This window comes from Eublepharis macularius, chromosome 2 (genome assembly GCF_028583425.1).
Source record: "Eublepharis macularius isolate TG4126 chromosome 2, MPM_Emac_v1.0, whole genome shotgun sequence".
Classification (NCBI taxonomy): domain Eukaryota; kingdom Metazoa; phylum Chordata; class Lepidosauria; order Squamata; family Eublepharidae; genus Eublepharis; species Eublepharis macularius.
The window spans coordinates 82,841,523-82,867,323 of NC_072791.1; the positions used below are offsets into that span (position 1 = coordinate 82,841,523).

The 25,801-nt window shown below is 42.9% G+C and overlaps 1 protein-coding gene across 2 annotated transcripts in view; it reads right to left on the reverse strand.

Moving 5' to 3' along the window:
- TSPAN18 (tetraspanin 18) overlaps positions 1-25,801 on the reverse strand; it is a 271,285-nt gene that overhangs the window by 56,123 nt on the left and 189,361 nt on the right. Inside the window, exon 3 of one of the 2 annotated variants that reach the window (XM_054972549.1) lies at positions 7,266-7,344. The gene's annotated coding sequence lies outside the window, so the exon portion shown is untranslated. Of the gene's footprint in view, positions 1-1,714; positions 1,778-7,265; positions 7,345-25,801 lie in introns of those variants that run through there. The other variant, XM_054972550.1, reaches the window with a different exon arrangement.

The following is a 25,801-nucleotide window of genomic DNA, read 5'->3' on the forward strand; positions in this document are numbered from 1 at the left end:
CAGCAAGCATACGGCGGGGACTTACCCACACCGGCGTTTGCTGGAGCCGCTCGGGGCAGGGAGAAAAGGCAGGCCGGCATCTCGGCCCGGCCCAGCATCAAAGCCCAGCCCCAAAGCATGCTGGGCATTGTAGTCCAGCAGCCCCGCCGGCCAATCAGGGCTGCTGGGTGGCCTGGAGGGAACCTATCAGAGGGAGCCTGGCAATGCCCGACCTGAGAGGGGAGGGCTTCACCCAGGTCCTCCCTCTGGAGACTTAGGGCTGGGCCGGGCCTCCATTGCGCAGTTGGAATTGGAACAGTGATCCCCACCCACCCTCCGCTTGATCTACAGTTGGGGTATATGCATTCTTTGGATGTTGTGTTTGGTATGCTGATGTTCGTATACAGACGGTTAGAGTACAGTCATTTGTTAGCTTCGGTTATGATAATGGTTGAGTTTCTGAAACTAGCAGCGTTTCTCGTCACAACTTTTGGTGGGTGGTTTGTGCATAGGGCACCGATCCCGCTGGGTAAAACAGGGCCTGCTGGTACTGTTTCCCCATAGAGGGGGATCCCCATAAGGGATCTTGGACCAGGCTTTGCAGTGGGAAACCCAGCTCGGGGGGCTGACAGAACAGGCCTGCGTCCAGGTGACGGGGGAGCCACGCAGAGGCGACCGCCCAGTGTGACTCCCTTGACTGTCATCCCGTGGTTTTCCCCCTGCAGCAGGCGTGCTGCAAGGGTGAGGAGTCATCGGTGGGCAGGCGGGCCTGCCGATGCTGGGATCCGTGCCCTTACGCAGCCATAGCTCTTTAACTCTGTAACCAATAAAGTTGTGGCCAATATTTCTCCAAAAAACAAGCATCAGCGTGGTTTTTTCCTGCCTTACGAATCCCTGTCCTTAGGGATGGCACAGCAAACACATGACATAACTAGCATAAGAAAAAGTCTGAATCCAGATTTTGGAAATAAGGGGATAAGGCAGGGCTCACTGAACATATATCTATATATCATTTTGTGGCACTACGGAAACAATATAAAACTGATGCCTATAAGTATCCAGTGAGTGCTTCTGGTTTGACAGTATACAGTTTTTAGTGATCACTGTTTATAAGACTACTACCTTGAAATCTGTTTATTGTTAGTGTTGTACAGATTATTTGGTTAGAAGGTACTTTAAGCTTTGGAGAGCTAACGTATCAATTTTTAAATAAATAAATGTATGGGTTCATCTGTTTTTTAAAGTTGTTTCTGTAGCTGGACCAATACACTTCCCAATCTTAACTCCAAATTTCTTCATTCAATTATATGGTGCAACAAATAAATACATTTATCCTGCTGAAAGCAAAAACACAAATTATCTATGTGGAGTTTGCAGAGCATTTTCCTCTTTCCTTTCCCTCTCTTTTTGTTTTTCCTAATCCAAAGAACTTGGGACTCCTCTACATCAGCACAAAGGTTCTTCACTGCGTGACCATGGTAACTGATCTGCTTCAGCTTATGGCCCTTGATGAAGCCTTTGGCAGGCAGGAGTGCTCTCTGTGAGGGAGGAGACATGTTGTTGGTCAGCAAAGCATGTCTCAGGTAAACAGCCCAGTTCTACACAACATTTTGATGTCTGCATCAAAAGTAGGCTGAAAATTATACCTGACTTTTTATTGAGAGGTGGGGAGAGTAAGAGGCTTTAGAAGCAGACAGGCAAACACAGCATAGCCCATGACCACAAACATAAACACCTCTTTTCCAGAAAGAGTCTGTCCTTGCTGGTCAGAAAGCCATAAACACTGACTGAGGGTACAGCACTTGGGTATTGTCTCCAAAGATTTAAGGCAAAGAAATAGAGCTGATATTCCTCTCCTGAACAAGAGGATTCTCCTGCTGTGTTCAGATATCCTCCCAGAGTGGATCTAAAAAAAACAAAGGCAGGACAAATTTGCAAATGCTTGGTTTTATTGCAGATAATTTCCATTCTAGAGAGATTCCTCATTCATGGGTATGCAGCTTTTAGGGAGAAAGAATGGGGAAAGGAGAATGGAGACAGATGCTTTAGTCTTACAGGTCTCAAGAAGGGTTTGTAATTCCCACTGGAATGGACAGATAGACCTATATTTCTAGCTATTGGAACAGGAAGCATTTGCAAGTATCATGAGGAGAAAAACAGATAAACTTGAAATTTAGGGCTGCAGTGTTGATTAATGCTTTGGATTAATTGCCTTAAAATGTCGTGAATTAACCAAAAAGGTTTACCTTCTTAATCAGGCAGCAGATCTTTAAAGCTCAGCTGTTCAATTTTTAATACCAAGACACGAAGCATTCTTGCCTTTTTTAAACATAAGGCAATGACTCTTCTATGATGGTGACAATTGTGAAGCGTGCATGTGTATCATGTAAAAAGGAAGTTCCCTCAGAACGATTTTATTCACATGCAAATATGTGCAGATTTAGAAACCACCCAATTGACCATCTAGTAGTTCTTTGGCTGAGTGGTAGCCTAGCTGAAATTCCTTTCAAACTCACTAACTGGACTTCTGATTCCTCTCCCTTCAAATAAATTTCCCTGAGTATATTCCACATATCCATTGAGAATGTTGCCATCCACTCTGTAGAACAGGCATAACAACAACAACATTTTATATACCGCCCTTCAGGATGACTTAACACCCACTCAGAGCGGTTTACAAAGTATGTTATTATTATCCCCACAACAAAACACCCTGTGAAGTGGGTGGGGCTGAGAGAGCTCGTAGAAGCTGTGACTGACCCACGGGCACCCAGCTGGCTTCAAGTGGAAGAGTGGTGAATCAAACCCGGTTCTCCAGATTAGAGTCCCGTTGCTCTTAACCACTACACCAAACTGACATGAAGTCTTGGCTGAACGTTTGTCTCTCTTACTCTCGCTTTTTTGTTCTGTTCTCTTTGATCTGGCACCAGGACATAGCACTTCCCTCTCCTCAAAATCCCTCTCCCAAGCAAGGGTGCTTATAAATCCTTTGACACAAGCCACCTTTCCTACTGAAATCAAATCTAAACATCTAGAACTGGAACAAACACATATTTCCCCCCTGGTTATCTCCACTGACCCATCTTTTTTTGTCTCCACTGGGACACAGGCCAATCTTCTTATACTCTGTGAAGAGCCACACACATTGGCACTATTTAAATTATGACAATGACAATAGCTCAGATACTGTTGTGATATTTGCTATCTAGCTGTAAGACAGAAATGGGGATTTAGCATCTACTGGACTAACAATGCTTCCGATGATTACATATGAAATATGCAAAGAAAAATGATGTTGCAATGATTCTCATATATTTTATTGTTCTACAATGCAAGTTGTAACACTTAAAAGGAATGCCCACATAGCTATTATTTTAAAACAAAAGATAGAAGATGCAAGAGCCAAGAATGAATGTCCTGTCTCTTGCGTCTTCTGTCTTCTAGCCAGTTCTTTGTTTCATTTTTATAATAATATAATAATAATAATAATATTCTATTTATATACCACCCTTCAGGGCAAATTAACACCCAGTCAGAGCAGTTTACAAAGTATGTTATTATTATCCCCACAACAAAACACCCTGTAAGGTGGGTGGGGCTGAGAGAGCTCTGGAAAGCTGTGACTGACCCAAGGTCACCCAGCTGAGTTCAAGTGGAGGAGTGGGGAATCAAACCTGGCTCTCCAGATTATAATCCCGTCGCTCTTAACCACTACACTAAACTGGCTCTTACCTCTACTACTGGTGTTTAGGGATGGGAGGCAGATTCTCATTCTAGTCCATCCTCAGACCACCAATATCAGTCTCAAGACTCCTTAAATTAGGGTAGTCATCTAAGGCATTTCAGTAGTTTACTAATGGCATGTTTGACAAGTGGAGGATTTCCAGTGTGCCTAAGGCATTAGGCACCCCATGTGTCGGTACTGATTTGTGGCTCTTAATTAGCTGCCACACAATGGTCTCGGGTCCATTTACACTTCAAACTGGTCTGCAACCACAGTTCTCTGTTAAAGTATTAACTAGGTTTTTACAAAGGGATTCGTGTGGAAACCTGTGTTTATGAACTCTTGCAGTGTGCAAGGACTTCCATTTAACACAAACACATTCAAATATGCCTTAACTTTTCAAATCTGTTACATTTACCAGATGAGCCTGATCTTGTTAGATCTCAGAAGCTAAGCAGGGTTGGCCTTTGTTAGTAATTGGATAGCAGACCTCCAACAAAGACCAGGGTTGAAGAGGCAGGCAATGGCAAACCATCTCTGTTAGTCTCTTGCCACAAAAGCCCACCAGGGATCACCATGAGTTAGCTACAATTGAGGGCACTCTCCCCCACAGTTATGGCCCTGACTGAATGGCAGTTTCTTATGACATAGGTCATTTCCTTGTGGTCTTCAGAACACTATCACCCCTCACCTTCATAAGTAGGATGTTCATCCTAGGCAAATGCCTTGTGGCCTCGACCACATTGTTGGGGATCCACACAACATTTTGTAATTGTGGTGGATGGATATTGAAGACAGTTGTAGATTTCACTAAGAAACATTTAAAATGATGACATCATGAAAGATGATAAATGGCAGTAAGCACTGACGGGAAAAAAGGCACAAAGGAAATTGTTTTTACAATTTACTAAAAGCTATACCTCCCAGAGGGCATTTCACGTCCCAAGCAGTGACTTTAGTACATTGAGAATTATTTTGACTTTAAACTAATGCAAATGAGGGCAAAGTGTGCCTTCCCTTCCCTCCCTAAGCCTAACTGTTAATCAGCCCCTTAGGGACACAAAGAGACAATTCACACCTATTTCATTTGCTAAAGCACCCTGAAAACATGTCCTACTATATAAAAGGCAAGCCATATTGGTGACAACTCACTTTTTATCCCTGCGCAGGTGCACTAGCAGGCCCCTCTGTGGGGGATAAAAACTGAGTCATCAGCAACATGGCTTGCCTTTCTGCCACCATGGTGGTTTCCTTGGGCTCTCCAGAGGCCCAGCACGGTGGAGCAGCCCTCTGGAGGCCCAGGAAGGCTCAGTGCAGAGGCAGGAAGGCATGGTGGCATGGTTCTCCACAGGCAGTTTTCTTCCTCTTTCAGTTCTGCTGCCACCAATTGGCCTTTGTAGGAATTACCTGCTGAGAAGACAGTGCTCCCAGCTTCCCTTTCCTGCACTGCTATTCTAAGGCCCACCTTGTAGCTGTCTCCCTGTACTTGGTGACTGATTACCTTGGCAACAGCTTACTGCACTTGCACATCTCTGGAGAATTAACAATTTGTCAAATGATTCCCTGAGCCTTCTCCTGACACTCATTTTAAATAGTGTGTTCAAATGGTTGAAAGCTATGCGGTACAGAGAACACCCACCAGCATACAAAATTATAAAGCATTTATTAAAAAATAAAGGTACAAACACACAATTTCCACACAGCAACAGACTGAGCTAGGAATTTTTAAAAAGTGCAAGCATGCAGTTCCTCTGCCCCTCACTCTATACATGCCCTAGCTGATCTTATTCTAAGGCAGGCTTTTTAAATTTAGAAATTACAGCGTTCTAAAAGCTTCCCATTACCTTGAAAACTTTGTTTAGGAAGCCAGCCCTTTTTCTGCACTACAGACAAAGTAATATAGTAATATAATATAGTAATATAGCCAGTCACTGAAGTAAGTTACAGTAAATTACTAGAAACAATAATCAGTGAATGACAGAGCCTCAAATGGATAGACAGAGGTGACTTCCTATTCACATCTAGGAACTGTCCAGCAGAAAAGGAAGACCCTTCCAGCAACCCTTAACACATGTGTAACACACTTATTAATTAAATTAAGGATTCCTAGCTTGTCACTGAGGGCATCAGACACAGACAGGAAAGTAACATGCCCCATATCATTAAATGGAGGCTAACAAACCAGAGGAAGAGGATTTTTTTTTGTCCTAGCCTCAAAATGGGGTTTTGAAATTCTTGTACAACAATACACAATAGAACAATATTTCCTACAACTAAAGTTTACAGTAAAAGCACCCAGGACAGGAATATTGAAGGTTGGTGTACCTATCTCTGGGTTTAGCTGTTGGTGAGGTAAGCTGACCAGTGATGTTGACTAGAGAAACTGTGGCACTGACTCTGACTCTGGGCTCACAGAATTTCTAAAAAGGAAACTGGAAGGCCATAGAAACCGAATAACTAAGTGAAGATAATCAAAGTCATAATGACAATAAAAATGTGGGGAGGAGCAATTTTGATGATGAGAGGGAAGTGATAATGATCCCCTGTCGTGAATCAGCGTCGAACCGCTGCCTTACCTCAGGGCAATGAGTCCTCATAGGAGGACGAGGCAGAGCCAGTCCCTGCACCAAAAGAAGCTGCACTAGAGCCGGCTGCAGTACACAATGAAGCCCTGGCAGCAACTCAAAGTGCAGCCAGGGACTTCCGGGGAAGCCATCGGGGGTGGGGAGAAAGTGAGACCCAAGAAGGTGGCACCTGATGAGCCAACCTCAAAGTGGAGGAATCAAGTAAGGGCAGTCATCTGGGAAAGACGCAGGAGTGCTTGCCTCTACGCTCAGCACCGGATGAGACTGCCCTCCGAGAGTGAGGTGTGGCAATCAGAGGGAGAGGAAACACCTGACCCTCACTCCCTTAACCAGGACTGAGCATAAAAGGGAGACACTGAGTAAGGCTCAGTGTGGAAGCAACCTATCTTGCCACTCCCTGCGACCCGAGCCTTGTGCCTGGAAGCCCTTGATCCCACTTTGTACCTTGCCCTTTCCTGGACTGAACTCTCAGCTTATGACCTCGGCTTGATTCCTGACCATGCATCTGCCTGCTGCTTATCAGACTGCTCTACTGATTCGTGAACTTGGAGTGTGGGACTCTGTTTTGGACTGCTTACTTGGTGTGTGACCTCAGACTGCCTGACCACTTGTAAACCATTGCGCCCATCCGGCGCTTCCTGCCCGCTTGGACTGGTGCCTGGCCTTGAGCCCTAACAAAGAGAACACTAAGTAAACACAACAGTTTTCACTGGCTAGGACTGGCAATCTACCATATTCTTGTAAATTATGTTAGCTGTACATTTATTTGGTACTGATTACTATAACCTTTAATGGGGGGAAAAACACTAATCTATTAGAAGGCAATTCCTCAATGATTTCTGATTCTCTTGGAAAATAAGACTTTCTCAGTGAAGCTCCTATAGGATTTTGCAGGAATACTTGCTTGAGTAGAAAAAGTAAAATTACTGAACAGGGAGAATGAATTGTACAAAGAAAGAGTAATTTAAATGTCTCACCTATACAGTTCTTCAGATGTCTCCTTTTGACCTCTAATGGTTTATACGTTCCATGTACCTTTTATTGGCCAAGCTTGTCCTATAAGAAAAAGATATTCAATTACTGTGCAACTCAATAAAGCACAATCACATTAAATAAACCATTTATTAAAACACATCACCCTGATGAATACACTTAATCTAATTGCAGGCTTAATTTGGTATACATTAGCACTAATGAAATGCTTTTTGAACCCATTGAAGCATCCAGTTCCTCATAATCCAGCTCATCAACCTTTTGGTTGCCCTCAGTCCATATAAACCAAGCCACATTTACAGGGCATTCCTATGCAGAGTCAACCCATTTAAATCAATGAGTTTAAACTGGAGTAACTCTGCATAAAGTTGTTCTGTTAGATATTTTGCAAGAGACTAGGGAAAATTTATGGCAGTCATTTTACTATGAATTTACTGGGGAAATGAATGTAACCATGCCTGATGGCTTGCCAGGGTTAACTTGGGGAAGTTACTGCTGGATTACGTAGAGTGGACATTAAGTATGGTAGGAATAGGGACCTGGTGTCAGGGTGTAAAACAGGGAAGAGGGCCGCTATGTGACTGGCGCAAAGACTAACAATGGAATGTGAACAACTAGTAGATGCTTTAAGATGACAACAACCCCAACTAAGTGCATTGCAACATTGTCAATGGGAATTAACAGATTTTTTAGACAGCTAGTACGTATTTTTAATCCAGTTGCACTCTCTTTAAGCGTTCAGAAATCACCATTATACAATTTTCAAGGCACAAATGAAAGACTAAGCTGAGCAAAACAAGCAAACAAAAAATCAATGGAATAACTCCAGAACAGTTAAGTGAATTATGATGGAAACAAACTTAGAGACTGGTTCTATGCAGCCATATATTTGCTAGGCAAATCAATATTTATTGTCGAAGGCTTTCACGGCCAGAGAGCGATGGTTGTTGTGGATTTTCCGGGCTGTATAGCCATGGTCTTGGCATTGTAGTTCCTGATGTTTCACTAGCAGCTGTGGCTGGCATCTTCAGAGGTGTAGCGCCAAAAGACAGAGATCTCTCAGTGTCACAGTGTGGAAAAGATGTTGGCAGGTCATTTATATCTACTCAGGAGGGGTGGGGTTGGGCTGAGTCATCCTGTAAGAGTTTCCCAGGGTGTGGAATGCTAATGGCGGGAGGCTTCACTGTATCCTGAGGAGGTTCTTTTGCATATGGATTGGTGCTTGATGTGCTAATCTTCTCTGCAGGGCTATTGTCGGGTATAGAGTGTTTTGTTAGCCTGGTGTTTTTCAGGACTGGAAACCATGCTCTATTCATTCTTAAAGAAGAGACTTTAAAACACCAGGCTAACAAAACACTCTATACCCGACAATAGCCCTGCAGAGAAAATTAGCACATCAAGTACCAATCTAAATGCAAAAGAACCTCCTCAGGATACAGTGAAGCCTCTCTCCATTAGCATTCCACACCCTGGGAAACTCTTACAGGATGACTCAGCTCAACCCCACCCCTCCTGAGTAGATATAAATGACCTGCCAACATCTTTTCCACACTGTGACACTGAGAGATTTCTGTCTTTTGGCGTTACACCTCTGAAGATGCCAGCCACAGCTGCTGGCGAAACATCAGGAACTACAATGCCAAGACCACGGCTATACAGCCCGGAAAATCCACAACAACCAAATCAATATTTATTTATTTAACAATTTACATTTACATTTTTTAAAGTTTTCATTATAGTTTTACAAAGTTTTAAATTATAATATACAATAAAACACCTTCCCATCTGAGTTCCTTTTCTGTAAACTGGGAATAAGTGGTATCTCTCAGAGTTATTGTGGAGACAATAACGGCAAAGGAAAAATGTTGTTTTAATTTGTACACACAGCTATTTTCTGAGGCTTTGGTTCAGAGGCTTTTCTGCCTTTTGATAGGAGAGTTTATTTTTCTTCTTCACCCCCCCCCCCTCTGCTCTCCCCCTTGAGAGGCTTCCTCGTTTCTCTCTACTAATAAAGTTGCTTTTATTTTCACAGCCTCTGTCCTTGAGATAAGACGTTCTAGCTGGTACCTAGTCAAGCCTCCATAGCTGAGTCTCCTGAGTTAATTGGCTAACCATTTGTACCTGCAGGACTGGAGTCTGTGCTAAGGACTGCAGCCATGTCACACACACCCTTCTGCACGTAGACACCTACTTTCAGGTGATGCCAGCAGTTGTGACCTGATTGGCGGTTCCAGGCCTGTGTCACTCTTGTCTCAACTGGCATAAATTTTGGTTACTGAAACATGGAGTCTGAGCTCGTGGTGGGTTTCAGAAACAGACTCGCCCCCTGTTTCACTTCTGGCTCAAACTAGAGGGATGCTGAGGCTCTCATCTTTGATTTGCTGTGCTGCCTAACTACTTTGACTCTTGACCAAAGCTGTGGCTTTTACACCTTTGATATCAACTTGATTTGTCTTTGATGAACTACTGTGGTATGTATAAGATAGTGCTCATTGCTTTAGGCTTTTGTTTTGTTTTGTTTTATTCCCTCACATTCTGTCTTGTGATTTTAGATAACCTTGCACCTTAATAAAATAATTACACTTTCCTTTTGTGTGGATTTTGTGACTCTGAAGCCTCAAAGCTATAAAATCATTGGTTGAACTCACTTTGTGAACGCTCATCATGAACCACCTATCTAAAATAACATTTGGCTTTGTGAACTCTGCTTGCAAACCACTTTTGAAAGGCAGACTTGTTTGTCAATTCCCTTACAGGCGTTGAAGCTTTGCCTCTTTTCTCCTTTGCCTTGGGATAGTTAAAAGGGACTGGTGGCAGCCTACCTGGGCAATTGTGAGGTTTTCTCCCTTTGCCAGTTTGTAATTCTGTGTGACACTGGCTTACTGGGCAGTCTGTACCTCCTCCCCTTAGTTGGGTTGAGACGGGGGGGGGCATAGTCATTACAACAATTTTTGGCTGGTGTTGATTTACCATATTTAGGTGGGGTTAAGCTTTCTGTTCAAGATAAAGTTAAGCACCTGGGAGTGTTCCTAGACCCTGCCTTGCTAATGGATAGGCAGGTTGGTGTAGTTGCTATGGTCCTTTTCGCACTGGGGTTTAAAGTGTTTCAGTATCTGTTCTTTTTCCCATGTTTGCAGGAGTTTCACACTTGCAAGGTAGTCATGGGATGCAGTACCGATGTTTGTCCATGGTATCCCCAATTTCCCCCCCTGCGGACATACTGTGATATTATTTTGAAGCTGCTGCCGAGTTGTATCTGGCCCGATTAATGTCAGTGCAAACTCTGTACTCCCCTTCTGCTTCTCTTCTCCCCCCTCTCCTTTCCCCTGGAAGCTGATTGATCTGTGCAGAATTAACCACTCCCACCAAACTCAGCTCTCTGAACTTCTTTTCCACCATTTTTATCTGTAAAGCGAGGTAAGGGTCATAAGGCTGCTTCTCCGATGGCTTCCTTCCTTCTGGGTATGCACACATTCTCTTATTTTTTTTCCAAAGCTAGGAACAATTCCTAATGTTGCTGCTTATTCCCTGCTGGCTTTAAAAGCCAGGAAAGGATTAATGGCTGCTTTCCCCTCCCTCCCAGGCATGTTTCAGGCTTTGCCAAAGAGAGAGAAAAAACAAACATTTTGCACAACCCTTTGGAAACAAAGCGACAGGGAAGCTGCTGGGAGGGGATGAAGCAGCCACATTTTAACCCCTTCCTGGCTTGCTTTAAAAAAAAAAAAGAGTGGAACAAGCACAAAAAGTATATTTTCTCACAGAATACCACCACCAATTGCCTGTCCAGCAGGCATGGGACAGCCCAATCAGCAAATACAGGGGAAGGGGAATGGGTTCCAACTTTAGAACATTATTATGCCTACTTAAAGTTAAAAATAAAAGTGTAATGTGATTCGGTTTCGTTTTCCTGGCCATGTCGGACGTTCCTCTCCGCAGGTCCGGGGGGAACTGTCTGAGCAGCCTGACTGGGCGGTTGACCCGCGAGGGTTAACCTCCAGGACTCCCAGTGAGGGAGCCTGGATCCGGGGCGCCGCGGGAAGAACCCTCTGGAAGTAATGCAGGGGGTAAATTGCCCGCTTGCTCCAACGGAGGCCGGCAGACTTGCGCAGCACCACGTGTGCTGCCGGGCCATGGAGAACGGCAATAAGTAGATTTAAGGTGAAGACCTGTAAGTAAGCGAATCCCTTCTGATTTTTAAGCGTATGCGAAGGATCGGTGGGAATTGAAGCTAAAAAGGCGCAGACTTCTTCCCCTGCACCGAGTTTCGGAACTTAGTTGGCGCCCCCCCCTAAGATGGCGACGAGAAAGCAGAGCCCAGCAATGAGTAAATCGGTGATGGCGACGTTACAGGGGAAGGGGGAAACTTTGGAAGAGTTGGTGAGACAAGCAGTCTTCGATGCTGTGCAGCCCTTTGTAGCGAAACTGAATGAAATGGGGCAAAAGGTTGATTCAGTGGAGAGCGAGGTGAAAGCCATTAAAGAAACAGCGACCGGAGCAGAGCAGTCTGCGCACGAGAACGCAGTACTCATGAAAGCAACAAGTAAGGAAGTGAAGCTTTTGGAGAATCAATTAATAGGATTGCAAGTGGACCGTGCCCAAACGGTACTGCGTCTCCAGAATGTAAAAGAGGAGGAAAATGAAAATTTAAAAGATGTGGTGTCTGGACTTTTGGCGACATTCGCAAAGGCAACTAAAGAAGAGTTAAAAAGCTACCTGAAATTGAAAAATTGGGATAAATTGTTTATCTAAGATGGAAACAAAGGCTTACAGTTTGGGCATATAATGTTAAAAATAGTTAAGGATGTACTGCTTAGAATAATGGAGAATATATATTTGTTTTAGATAGAGGAAGCTAATAAAAGTAAGGGAAAGGGGACAAAGGGTTGGAAAGCTGTTGGAAGTCAACAAAAAGGGGGGGGAAAGGGAGGGGGTTAGAGATGAAAAAATTGGGGAAAATTGAATGTAAATGTGGAAATAATGGATTCTAACCCAATAAAAATTGTTCAAAAAAAAAAAAAAAAGAAGAGTTAAAAAGCGACATCTTGGAGGTCCGGCGGACATCTTCAAAGTATGTAATGAAGCGGCAGCTGCCTCGCGAGATTATTATTGACTTTTCATCTAAGAAGACTCGGGACACCATCTTAGACAATTCGTATAATGTGGACTTGGATTATTTGGGCAATAAGGTTAAAATATTGAAGGATGTTCCATTTTTGATTCGTAAAAGAAGATTCAAGTATAAAGGACTTGCGGCTTTCTTGAGGAAATGTGATATAAAATATAAGTGGCTGTTTCCAGAAGGCGTCTGGTTCAGATATAAAGATCAAATTTACAAGATTACATCGGACGCGCAGCTGACAGACTTTTTGTTCAACCATCAGGAGTTTCAGCAGGAAGAAAGTTCAAAGTCTGAAGGGGAAAGTGGGGGGGGGGGAGGAAAGAGCGGGCGCATCTCCAGCTGCGCAGAGAGAATTAAGACCGAGACGCAAGGGGGGGGGGAGAAGTCCTGATCCTGAATATAATCTGTATTGTATAAGACCTACCAATCTGATAGCATATTAGAAAGTTAACTTTTAAGAAAAATTGCAGTATGAAGGGAATACAAGACATGTAGTGTAGTGTTTGTTGTTTGTATGTTGATTTTCCCTTTTCCCAGTTCTCCCTTCCCCCTTTTTTTTCTTTCCCCTCCCCTTTATACTTTTGTAGTCTTCTGTAGTTTTTTTTATGTTAGATGTTAAAAAATAAATTTTAAAAAAAAAGTGTAATGTGAATTGCAAAGCCCCGAAAACCCGAAACTGCACCAAGGCTTCAAATCCCATTTAAAATGAAAAACAAAATGCACCTACCTCTCAGGGTGTTTTGTTGTGGGGATAATAATGGCATACTTTGTAAACCGCTCTGAGTGAGCATTAAGTTGTCCTGAAGGGTGGTATATAAATCAAATGTTGTTGTTATAATAAATTGAAACTGTCTCAGACAGTGCGGAATGTGGGGGTGCCATGCTGAAGCCATTGCAATCGTGGCAAATGCTCATAAATGGCGGTTTAAACTGTAAGTACAAAAAGGACCTAGGAGTGCCTTCTTTCAATCACATCCAAGTTATAAGCTTTGTCCCTTATCTAGATCCTCCAGACTCTGCTACACTGATCCATGCTATCATAACTTCAAGACGGGACTACTGCAACACATTTTACATGGGGCTGCCTTTGAAGACATCTTAGAAGCTCCAAAAGGTACAGTGAGTCTCCTCTCCAGGGCCAGCTGCTCAGAACACATAACTCTAGTGACGTATCAACTACACTGGCTACCTAATTGCTTCTAGGTACAATTCAAAGCCCTGGTTATTAACTTTAAAGCCTTTCATAGCTTAGGACCTTCATATTTATGAGATCACATATCCCAGTATATCCTCTTGTACTAGTTACATTCTCCAGATGGCCTCCTCCTTAAGGTGCCCTCTCTTGGGACTGTCTGCATGGCAACAGCAAGATCACAGGCCTTTTCTATGGTGGGCCCAGTTTTTTGGAATGGCCCAACAAAAGGTGTGAGGAGGGTGCCTTTCATTGCTCTATTCAGAAAGGCAGTTCTCTGACAGGTAGCATTGAATGGAGAGTGAACTTTTCCAGCATATCTGGCTGTGATTTTGCTGTACTTTGTGTGGTTTTAAGTTTGAATGCTTTTAAATTGGTAACTTGTAACAAACAAACAAAACAAATAGTGTATTTTAATCTTTAACTAGATTGTTTATGTATTTGCAATATGGTTGCTACATTATTCATCACCTTGAGTCCAAGGAGATAAGGTGGGATAGAAATACTTTATATAAATAAATAAATAAATAAATAAATAAATAAATAAATAAATAAATAAATAAATAAGACAATCAGTTCAATTTACTAATAATTCTGAATAAGTTTGGTTGAAGTACCTAATAATATTATTTGCTTGAATAGAGCATGCACGAATAGACTGGAAAAATAAATATTAGATATGCTATAGCAGGGGACCTTCCAGCCTTGAACCTACATTCTCTGCTTCCACTTGACAGGGAAGCAGGGGGGAAATGGTAGGGAGCAATTTGGTATTACATCAATGTGTGACATCATTTCCTGTGTAAAATCAGAATTGATGTCATTGTGTTACATTCTATAGTTTAACCATAATATTTTGGGTTAATCCTAGAGTGTCACCCAACGTGATGATGTCACTTTCAGTTTCATGGTGGAAATGACATTACATGTTGGCATGATACCAGATTGCTTCTCCCCACCAACTGTATTATCCTGCCAGGGTGCCAGCATCGGTTGGGAACTCTAGATATCCTCCAAAAAAGACAAATGTCATAAAAGGGTCCAAATCTAACATAAAAGAATGGGAACTACACGTGATCACAGTAGAATGTCTTCATGCATGTTTCATAATTTCATTTTATATCTATACTGAGATATAAAACTGTCAAAATTATATAATTAAAAATAATTATAGACCAGTTATTAATTTTCTAAAACTTTTAATCTATATATTTTTCTAAATTTGCACAGCTTGACTATAAGTAAAGGATAAGACTCTTGTTAGAATGGTAGGAACATCCAAGTTTTTCTTTTCCAAATATTTTGAAAATACAAGATTAAAAGTGATGTTTATACAAATAAGTAGGAACATACTTAGAAGATTAATATCTTATTAACATTAGAAGAGAAGAAAGACATACTAGGATTGCAAAACCCAGTTTGGCAAGGGAGCTAAAAAGCATATTTTTGTGGTTTTGATTTAACTCCAAATTACAGTTTTGCACTAAAATGGAGTAATTGAGTCTGACCATGCGGGGGGGGGGGGGAGGGGAGAAGGGAGTGTACAAGGACATTCATCTGTAGTACAACATTTAAGTGCATATAATGCAATCAATAAATATGAGAGTTAGCATGGAGTAGTGATTGGAATGTTGTATTTGGGAGAGCCAGGTTTGAATGCCCATTCTGTCATGGAAGTTCACTGAGTGAGCTTAAGTCACTCACACTTTCTCAGCATAACCGACCTCTCAGAGTTGTTGTTCTGAAAATAAAATAGAGGAGGGGAGAATGATGTTGTAAGTTGTTTTGGGTCCCCATTTAGGAAGGTAAGTGGGGTATACATATCTGATTAAATAAATAATTGAATAAATAGAACAGAAAAATAAACTGATGCTTCTACAACTTGCAGTGATCTCAATAGGATTTTAAGGATATAATATTTGATGCATGCAACCTTGTGTGTGTGTGTGTGTGTGTGTGTGTGTGCGTGCATATTCTTTCCACCATGTGTTCTTCCAGTGCTTCCTGACCTCCCATCTCCCAGCCATTATGTTTGCAATGATCAAGTGGCCTAATCTTCTTTCATTTGTTGCAGCATGTAAAGCCACAAGCACAGAAACAGTTGCTGCTAGGAGCAAGTTGAAATTTTACTTCAGAGATATAACAATGCTATATAAACCTATCATTAGGGAAATAATGAGACTGATAGGATTCTTGCTCCTGCTGTGCCTGTGTGTGAGAGTGCATATAATTATACCACTACCAGTCCTCAGAGCCTTGAGTGGGAGGAAAAAATTTGTTTTCTCTTCACTAACAATATTTTGAAGGATTTACTACATTTTGAGGAGGATGAAACTTCCATGCTTTAACAAGCAGCAGCAGCAGCAGGCACTGTGTCAGCAGAGAAAATGCTGGGCAAGATCAATGCATTTCTCTTCCTCTGAGGACTAGCTGAGGAAGAGATGCATTTGCAAAACATTCCCCCCTTTTGCTGAAGAACTACAATCCAGTCATTAAGGTGAATTAGACTGAGCATACAACTGTTCCTAATTGCAACTCAATCAAATTGCTTTCCTTAATTATCATCTCAAGTGGAAATACAAGATATGCCAGGAGCTACCACCAAGGCCAGGCACCACCCAAACCAAACACTTAACTACCATTTGACCACTCAGACTGCCTCAGACTATTATTTGGATCTAAATGCCCCATGAGGCCCCAGCCATGACACAAACTCCAAAATGGCCAAGGAAATAACACTTCTTTGGCCTTAAGCCCCCCAAATGTGAATGCAGCTAAAACACTTTCAGCCTTGGTCACCCTTTCAAAATCATTGCCAGTGATTTGGCCAGCATTCAGTAATTTAGATTACAGCCAGCTGAGAGGAACCAATTTTAATTTGTATAATCTTGCCTTTTAATTCTTGTCAAGTTTTAGAAATTATGTACTGACTTAACAGAGGGACAAAGGAATGATTTAAAAAGTATATTTGAATTAACACATAGTGATGTACAGTCATAAGGGTTTTTTGCCTCTTGCTTTCTGGTGACATATTGTTCGGCTCCAGGTATTTTTTCTCACTTTTGGACACTCATGGGGCCCAACCCTCTGTCTCTGGCCCAGTCATTGAATTTTCCCCACTTATAAGAATATGATTTTCTGGTGGTAAGCTTCCTGGCATTTAGAATAACCTTGGCTACTCCTTCTGTGAATTTTTCTACTGGAGAATTAGCCACACCACCAGTTTGAGCCTATCTATGTTATGTTGGTTGGCTCCCTTGTAGCTGAGCAGGTCTGGAACCATTGGTAGATGGTGAAAGGTACCCCTGGACAGTTGTATCATCTGATGAAACCACAGATGACATGGTCAGAATGGGGTTATTTCAATAATGTTGGTCCCTTCTGTCTGTATCTTGCTAACCATCCTTGATATGAGGGGGATTGGGGAAAAGGCATAGAAGAGGCTCCCTGACCATTTTATTTGAAATGCATCTCCCAAGGATGCTAAAGTCCAGACCTCCTCAGGAACAAAAGTTAGGAGTCTTTTGCTTTCCTTTTGAACTGATAGGAACCACAATTGTAATTTCCTCATGTGCATCCTAGCTAAGAGGACTACAGCTGTGGTGGCTGCCATGAAGCCCAAGAGTGTTTGTATGTTTAAGGCTGATTGGAATTTCTGAGTGGAGAAGAATTTGACCATAGATTTTATTTTCCTTGCTCTTTCCATTGGGAGAAAGGCCTTATCTAGTGAGCCATCCAAGATCACTCCTATGAATTGTACTCTCCTTGTCAGACTGAGATTAGATTTTTTTGAAGTTTATCACAAGTCCAAGAGTCTGACATGTGTCTAAGATTAACTCTGTTGTTGCAGTGTATCTTTGGACTGTGCTGAAATAAGCCAATTGTCCAAATAAGGATATATCAAGCAACCCTGAGTTCTGAGGCAAGCTATTACTGGAGCTATGCATTTTCTGAAGACCCTTTGAGCCGTGACTAACCCAAAGGGAAGAACCTGGTACTGATAGGCATTCCTATTAAGGGTAAATCTCAAAAACTTTCTTAAAGAAGGATGAATAGATATGTGAAAGTATGCATCCTTAAGATCCATAACCACTAACCAGGAATTAGGAGGAAGCAGTTGAAGGACCATATTAAGGGGGTTGCCATCCCAAATTTCCATACCCCCACTGATTTATTCAGTTTTCTCAAGTCCAGGATAGGCCTGAGCACCCCATCTTTCTTTTGTACCAAGAAGAATCTAGAGTAAAAACCCCATGGAGATTCTGAAGCAAGAACCTGTTGAACAGCTCCTTTCTGCAGTAACGATGTCAGCTCCTTAACTAACTTAGAAGATGACTATTGTTTAAGGTTAATTGGGAGACTCAGAGTCAGTAAGTAGTCATATGCAATTTTATAACAAGATTCAATGATATTGAGAACCCACAAATCAGAAGTAATTAACTTCCAGTTTGGTAGGAAGCTGGACAGTCTATCCCCAAAAGTAACAAGGTAATCTAGTTCTAGTCAGAACTGCTTATTATGCTGGGCCATGTCCTTGCCAGTATAAGAGTTATGGCCCTGTCTCTGCTTATGTGATGGCCTTCGTCTCTGGTAGTTCCCCTGTTGGGCGAACTATAACCTGTGTTCGATATATTGTCGAAGGCTTTCACGGCCGGAGAACGATGGTTGTTGTGGATTTTCCAGGCTGTATAGCCGTGGTCTTGGAACTATAATGCCAAGACCACAGCTATACAGCCCAGAAAATCCACAACCATCTATAACCCGAGTTAACGATTTTAAAAACCCAAACATCTGTGGTAATGCTACACCAAACTGAATAGTAAGTTTGAAGCCTCTCTCCAAAGATGAGGTCTTGTCCCTGTTCTAGTCAGAACTGTTTCGTGGTTTGAGATTGTTCTTTGGAATGATGGGATTGCAACCCCTGTCTCGACCTGTGGGCCTGCTTTCTCCATACAAAGTTGCCCTGATTGCTCTGGTAAGGGCATTGCATAGGATACGAATACCCCTGATAGGGTTGAAAATGATGTTTTTCCTCTGTACTGTGATCATTGACTGATTTGGCTTCTCCCTTGCCCTTGCTGAGTTGGCTGTATGATGACATTGGAACATGCTGTTAATCTGTCTTTTCATTTTTTGTGACAGATATTCATCTGTCTTTTCAGAGAATAACGTTTTCCCTTCAAAGGGCAAGTCCTCCACTTTATTTCATGTCTCTGTAGGCAGTGCCGTAGCCCTCTACCACGCATGTCTTCTCAACACCACCGCAGATGTCATGGCTCTCGCAGAGATGTCCGCCACGTTCCGACTCGCATTGATCTTGCTAACCTCACTGCCTCCTCCTGGATGACTTTTATCAGGGACTGTTGATCTTTGGGCAACTTGTTGTGGAAGGTAGCCCTCTTGTTCCATAAAATATCTGGTATGCCCCCATCATGGTGGCGTAAATTGCTATTTTGATGTTCAGCGCAGCTGAAGAATAAATCTTCCTCCCCAAAGCTTCTAATTTCTTTCCTTCTTTATCAGAAGGGGTAGAATGTGGGCCCTGTCTCTGCCTTGATTGCATCTCCTGCATGATTAATGAGCAGGGGGCAGAGTGTGTTGACAAGTATGGGCAGGACTCATCCTCGTTTTTATAAAGACTCTCTGCCTTTTTGGTGTTCGCTGTGGCAGATGCAGGCTTCTGGTACAGTGTGCTCATCATCTCCACAAAACCCTCAATCACAGGGAATGCTACAATGGAGGTAGAGCCTGAATAGAGATGTTGCAATATTTTGTCTTTTGGCCCAGGTTCCAATGCTGAGATGTCTATCTCTAGTGCCCTGATCATCCTCAAAAATTGTGGGTGATGTTTTCCCCGACTCCCTCACTGCTTCATCCAGAGACAGGTCTTATGGCAAACTGGGATTGCCCCTTTCCTGGTAAGGATCAGGGTCAAGGTCGGGCTCAGATAATTGGAAAGCCATCCTTGAATTTGAAAAAAGAGTGATGCTGTCTCATAGGTCCAGGTAATGGATCTCTGGACATTACATCAGTATGGTATGATCTCCCCATATCCACATTATAGTGAGGGCAATCTTGGTAGTACCACAAAGCATCTCTGTGAGAGTGATACTGTTCCCCCGGGGAGGAGAAGTGGGACAGTCGTTTTCTGGGAGGGATCTCACCTTTCTCCTCTGAGGAATAAACTGAAAAGAACCTGGATCACATTGAAGGAGATTTTGAGCGGAGCAACAGAGTGGGAGGGGGCTCAATCACCAACCCTTCCTATTTAATCCATTCCCCTCCAGGGGATACCATGGGAGCCTCTTTTTTAGATAGGTGCTTTGTCTTTTTTGTCCTCTTCCTCGGTGGCTCCCCCCTCTGATGCCTCCTTGCCACTCGGATCTGACTGTGCAGCCATCGGTGGTGGCGTCATGATCTCCTCCGACTTCGATCCTTGGATCCTAGTCATTGGATCCGACCATGTGGGAAATCTTGGCTCTGAGGTGGTTGGTCGGGTTCGAGTTGTATCTAGAAGGCTCGACACTTCGAGTGAGATGGAGGGTGCTCAATTCCAAGGTGTTCTTGACCCCAATAGGCTGGGTCGCAGAGTCGAAGTTGGTCATAGCACCGAGGATGATTTCAGATCCGACTGTTCAGCGCTATCAGCCTGGGCTGATTTGCTCATCTTTGGTGAGGGGCCCACTACCTCCGGGGCTTTTTCCCACAATGAAGCCTTCAGCCTAACAGCCCTTTCTGCTCGGGCTTTCAGGGCAAAGCTCAGGCAATATTTTCAGGATTGAGTATTATGCCCTTCTCCTAAACAGACCAGATAAAAGGAATGTCCATCAATCTTTGTCATTTTTGTCTTGCACTTAGTGCAATGTTTGAAAAGAGCCTTTTCCAATATTTTAATGCTTCAAAGAGAAGAGAAAGAAAACACCACTACTCATCTCCAATGCAATCAGCTAGAACCTCTTTGAACAGCAGCAAAAGAGGACCTGAGGGTAGCAGAGGGTGCACCAACGCATGCATGGACCCTTCCTGCCAAAACTGCACTGACAAATGGAGTGTCCCTCCTTCCCTCAGCTCTCCCAAGCTGCCACAAGACAAAGAGTAAAAACCCTCTCTCACAGCAGGGCAGGAGGGAGGGAATGTGTGCCTGCACAGAAGATACTCAATGAACAACAGTTACAGGTAAGTGCAACACTGTTTTCGTCATTGTCCTTCTGTGCAATCCCACATGGGGAGTAACAAGCTACTCACCCGTGAGAGGTGGGTGTGAACAGAGTCATGTAAACAGTGAATGAAGGACTGCCATTCCCACAGCTGCATCATCCCTGGAGATTGTGTCGACTGAGTAATGCCGGAGTAATGCCCAAGTTGCTGCTTGATAGATGTCCCGAAGGGGAATTCCTCTCAGGAACGTGGTTGGAGAAGACTGGGCCCTGATTGATACGGGGCAAGTTGTTCCTGCTGTGCGGTAACATATCCTGATTGCTGCAAAAATCCACCTGGAGAGAGACTCGTTAGAGACAGGTTGGCCCTTGTGTGGGCCAGTATAACAAATAAAGAGTGCTTGTGATTTCCTAAAAAGTCTCATTGTTTGTAAATAATACAACAGTGTCTGCCTGACGTTCAGGGTGTGAAGTGCTCTCTCAGAGTCGGAGGTAGGATTGGGGGAAAACACTGGAATTGTGACCTTTTGTTGGAGGTTGAATTACGAGACCACTTTAGGGAGAAATTGTAAGCTGGGGTGCAAAATTACCTTATTGGGGAAAAATTAAAGGAATGGAGGTTCCACTCTCAAGGCCCCCAATTCTCCCACCCTCCTGAGAGATGTGATGGCTATTTAAAAGGCCACTTTCCAGGAGAGAAGGCCAATAGGGCAATGTGCCATGGGTTCAAAGGGTTATAACATTAACTGTGCTAGAACTAAGAGTAGATTCCACTGGGGTACTGGCACTGTCCGGGGGGGGGGGAATATTAATGACCCCTTTGAGAAATTACCGTGAGGTACTATGGGAGAAAACTGTCTTACCATCTATGGTATCGTGAAAAGCTGATATCGCTAAGTGTACTGTAACAGAGGACATAGATAAACCCCTTCACAATAGTGAAAGGAGGTATTCCAAAATAATGGAAAACAAGCAATTAAAAGGAGAATGCCCTCTCTATCAGCCACCCACTTAGTAAATCTATCCCATTTCAGTTTGTACATGGCCCTCGTAGAGGGCTTGCGAGCTTTCAACAAGACTTGAGTCACTTCTGAGGAGAAGGAAGATTCCTGCGAAATAGGAACCAGGCTGACAATCTCAATGTGGTTGGTCGTGGTGGTACCCCCTCTGTAAAAGGTCTGGTTCCTGTGGCAGTTTGATGACATTTCCCTCCGCCAGTTCCCAAAGAGTGGGAAACCAATCTCGGTGGGGACAGAATGGGGCAATTAGGATACACTGCATCCTGAAATAAGCTATTCTGCATAACACCCTTGGGATCAGAGGTATAGGGGGGAAAGCACAGTAAAACCCCTTGTCTCAGAGAATCTGGATGCATCCCCTTCAGAGCTCGGGTCGCACCCTGCTAGGGAGCAAAGTTTCCTGGCTTTTGTGTTGCTGGAATCTGCAAATAGGATGACATCTGGGTAACCTCATTGATGGAATATGGGTCGAATGTATTTGTCATTGATTGACCCTTCATGGTGCAGGTGAAATAGGCGGCTGAGTGAATCTGCCTTGATGTTTGTGGTGCTGGCTATGTGTATAGCTAGAAAGTAGACATTGTTCTCTATTGCCCACATCCAAATCTCTGTTGCATGGTTGAAAACATGATCCTTCACTCATCAGTTCCAACGGAGGTGGCTGGCTCAGAACCGACGGCAATGTTGGTGCAGGTGGAATGAACAGGGCATTCTGGAGTAATGCCATAAAGTCCTGCCAATTTGGGGCCAGATTCTGGATCAGTGATTGAAAAGCCCAAGGTGTCAGAACTGAAGAGGTTCCCGATGTTGCTGGAACTGGAGGGATCCAAGGCTGGCTTTGAGTGTAGGTTGCTGGAGTCGATATCATGCCCACAGGGGCTGAAGGAGTTGGAGTGGAGAGTAGCAGAGCTGCAGTAGATTGCATTGGTTTAGACTCCGTAGAGAAGGGTAGGGTCAAATTCCTCCAGGGGACTCTCCTCCTGGTCCACATGCCACAATGATGGAGTAGGTGAAGGTAATGGAGTAGCCACCAGTAAGGCACTTTCTTCCAACCTCACTGATGCAGAGGAGTGTAAATGATGCTTTTGATGGCCAGACACCAGCTTCTTAAGGTGTTTCGATTTGGCCTTTGCCTTTTTTGCTGGCGGTTCCGATGAAGTCTGTTCCGAATGTCCCTGTTCAGGGGAATGTTGTTTAGACCGATTAGCAGCATGCAACATTTTGTCCGATAGTGGTTCCAAGTGAGACTTCCATGTGGGACTGCACAGAAGGACAATGACAAACTGATGATTTCTGCTATTTAATAGAAGCAAAGTTACACTCTTGTAAATCCATTGAGCTTAGAAGTTTGTTTAAGATTGTGATTTAATATACTGAACATTCTCTGAAACATTCATGAGGCTGTGAGTTGGAATCACAAAAAGAAGTTTTTGCAATTTATCAAAATTGATGGATATTTGTAAAGATAATATTTATGTATGACTCCACCCTGAAAGTTCTTTCTGTCAACATTTGGAATATGTTGCTAGTATAGAGAAAGAAACCCATTTTTCTCCTCTGTTTATGTTTCTTTCTGGTTGTGAAGCTAATGTTCTTCTCCATTAAAAATATGTTAAAATCTATATGCATTAATTATTATGAGCTAGTACATTTATCTACATTCAAACTAATTTACAAACAAGGAAATTGGATTTAATTTTGTTGTGGCTCAAAGGCCAGGGATTTGTCTAGAAATATTACATCCACAAAAGTCAGAATAAAGAGAAGGAGAAAGGAAATAATGTATCCAACATGGAAGAATTGTTTTTCTCCCACCTACTTTTTGCATGGGCTGAGCTGAGATTGGAGGCAGCTGCTGACACCAGCCAATCAAGCCAAGGAGTGGGCCAGAGTGGGCTGGAAGGTATCTCTCCCCCAGTGTTTCAGATGCTGTAATGACTCTGAGTAGGTCCCATCAATTTTCTCAATTTAATTTTCAGACAAGCAGGGGGGCAGCCTGGATTGGGACCGTAGCATGTCCAAAGAAGGGTTTCAGGAAACTGGTGTCATAGGAGGCTTAGAATCTCCCTCCCCATGTGCCACAGTCTCAGTCCTAATTGGGCTCCCCTGTACCTGAAAACAAAGCTGAAAAAATGAGTGATCTTAAAATGGAACTGCTAACATATGCTTGGTTTGTCCCTCAGGTGCCATGTCTGCTGGGGAATGTAGCTGGTTACTGGAGTTGGCCAGAGTGCACTATGAGTGCACAACCCTGGTCTGGAATTAGGTAACAGGAAAGTTTTACCTCGCTTGCACTGTTGGTATATCACTGGTCACCCACTTGCTACTGAACATGCAATTTAAGCTTTCCCAAGGTATTCCTAAAATTAGGCATATACAGCAATGGTATACTTAATGAAAATGGGACTGCCAATAGCACATAGGCTTTTTGGACTGACATGCAGCCTGAGACACTACTAAAACCATTAAATGCATAACACATGAAATCAATATGAGTTTTCTGAAACTGGCAGCATTATAGTAAATACCAAGTAAATTAGTAATGATGGGACGCTTAAAAATTAAGAGGATTGATATGCATTTGTAATTATTCTCTGAAACGCAGCAGAGACTGCCAAGAAAGATGGAGACAGAGCTTTGGGATTGGGTTTGTTAATTGGTGGGCTAATAGTAGTTTTTTAAAAATAAAAAATAAATATAACTCTCAATGCATCAAGTATTTATAAGAGTGAATTATTTTCTGAGTCTGGTTAGCTGCCTGTGCTGATGAAGAGCAGACTAAAAGAGAGAGACCTGCAATATTAAAGGCTAGAATCTGTTCCAAATACTCTGTAGGTAAAAATACTACATGCTTGTTTATTCAGAATCCTATGTAGATTTACTTCAGTCTAAACTCACTGAAATTAACTAAACCACTCTTAGTCTAAAGCCTGAAGTAACTCTGCACAGGATTGCACTGTATGTGTACGTCTCACTGCTCAAAAGAATTGTTTTTGAAGGAGTGTATAACAGTTATAAAATAAGATACAAGACCATTTAGAGTTTTGCAGGTCAAATAGGCACTTTGGGTAACCTGTGATATAGGCCAGATGTCATTTAGTTTACAGCCAAACTCTATATAGTAGCAACCAGGGGTCATTTCGTAGAAAAAGAGCTGGAGGAACTCATTAGCATAACTTATTAGCATATGTCATACCCCTTGACATCACCAGAAATGTGTCATTAGCATAACTGATTTGCATATGCCACACCCCTGACATCACCTATCCTGGCTGTTTTGGACCCAATCCTGGCCATTCAGGGCTGAAATTGGGCCCAAAATGGCAAAAAGGGGCTGAAAATGGCTGAAAAGGGGCCCAAAATGGTCAGGATTGGGCCGCTGCTGAACAGGAGAGTGATCCACCACCTGTCAGAAGCCCGATCCGGGCCGTTTCAGCCCCAATCCAGGATGAAATTGGCCCAAAATGGCCGAGAGTCAGGTGGACAGAGCCACCTGACAATGTGACCTCTTTGGGGAACTCCTGGAACTGCGTTCCTGCACGTTCCCCCTCGAAATGAGCCCTGGTAGCAACATTTTGCATGAATTGCATAAGTACCTTCTGAACCCCCTAATTACCTAAAACAACTTTGCTGGATGACATTCAGCAGATTCAATGATGGTAGTACCAAAATGACTTTATTTCACTGACATCACTGAAGTATAGTACATCTGAAAATGGTATCACTTTTGTGATTGGCCAAATTCAGATCTAGTCTTTCCCCCTGTCACTCCTGTCATTGTTCCTGCTCAAGTCACACCACTAGAAGAGGGATTATCCAAGCACCTGAGCTACTTCTCTTTTCCATAACTAATCAGGATTTCAACAGGATTACTTGTTGTGCCTGCTGCAAAACCCTCCAAAGCCACCCTTAGGATCCATCAGTCTCAGGGTGTGGGCTATTTTTATGCATCTCCTATTCCTGTGGAGGGTTCAGGTCACTCTAAGTCTAAACAAACAAAGTAATGATATGTCTGTAACAAAAGAACCATAGA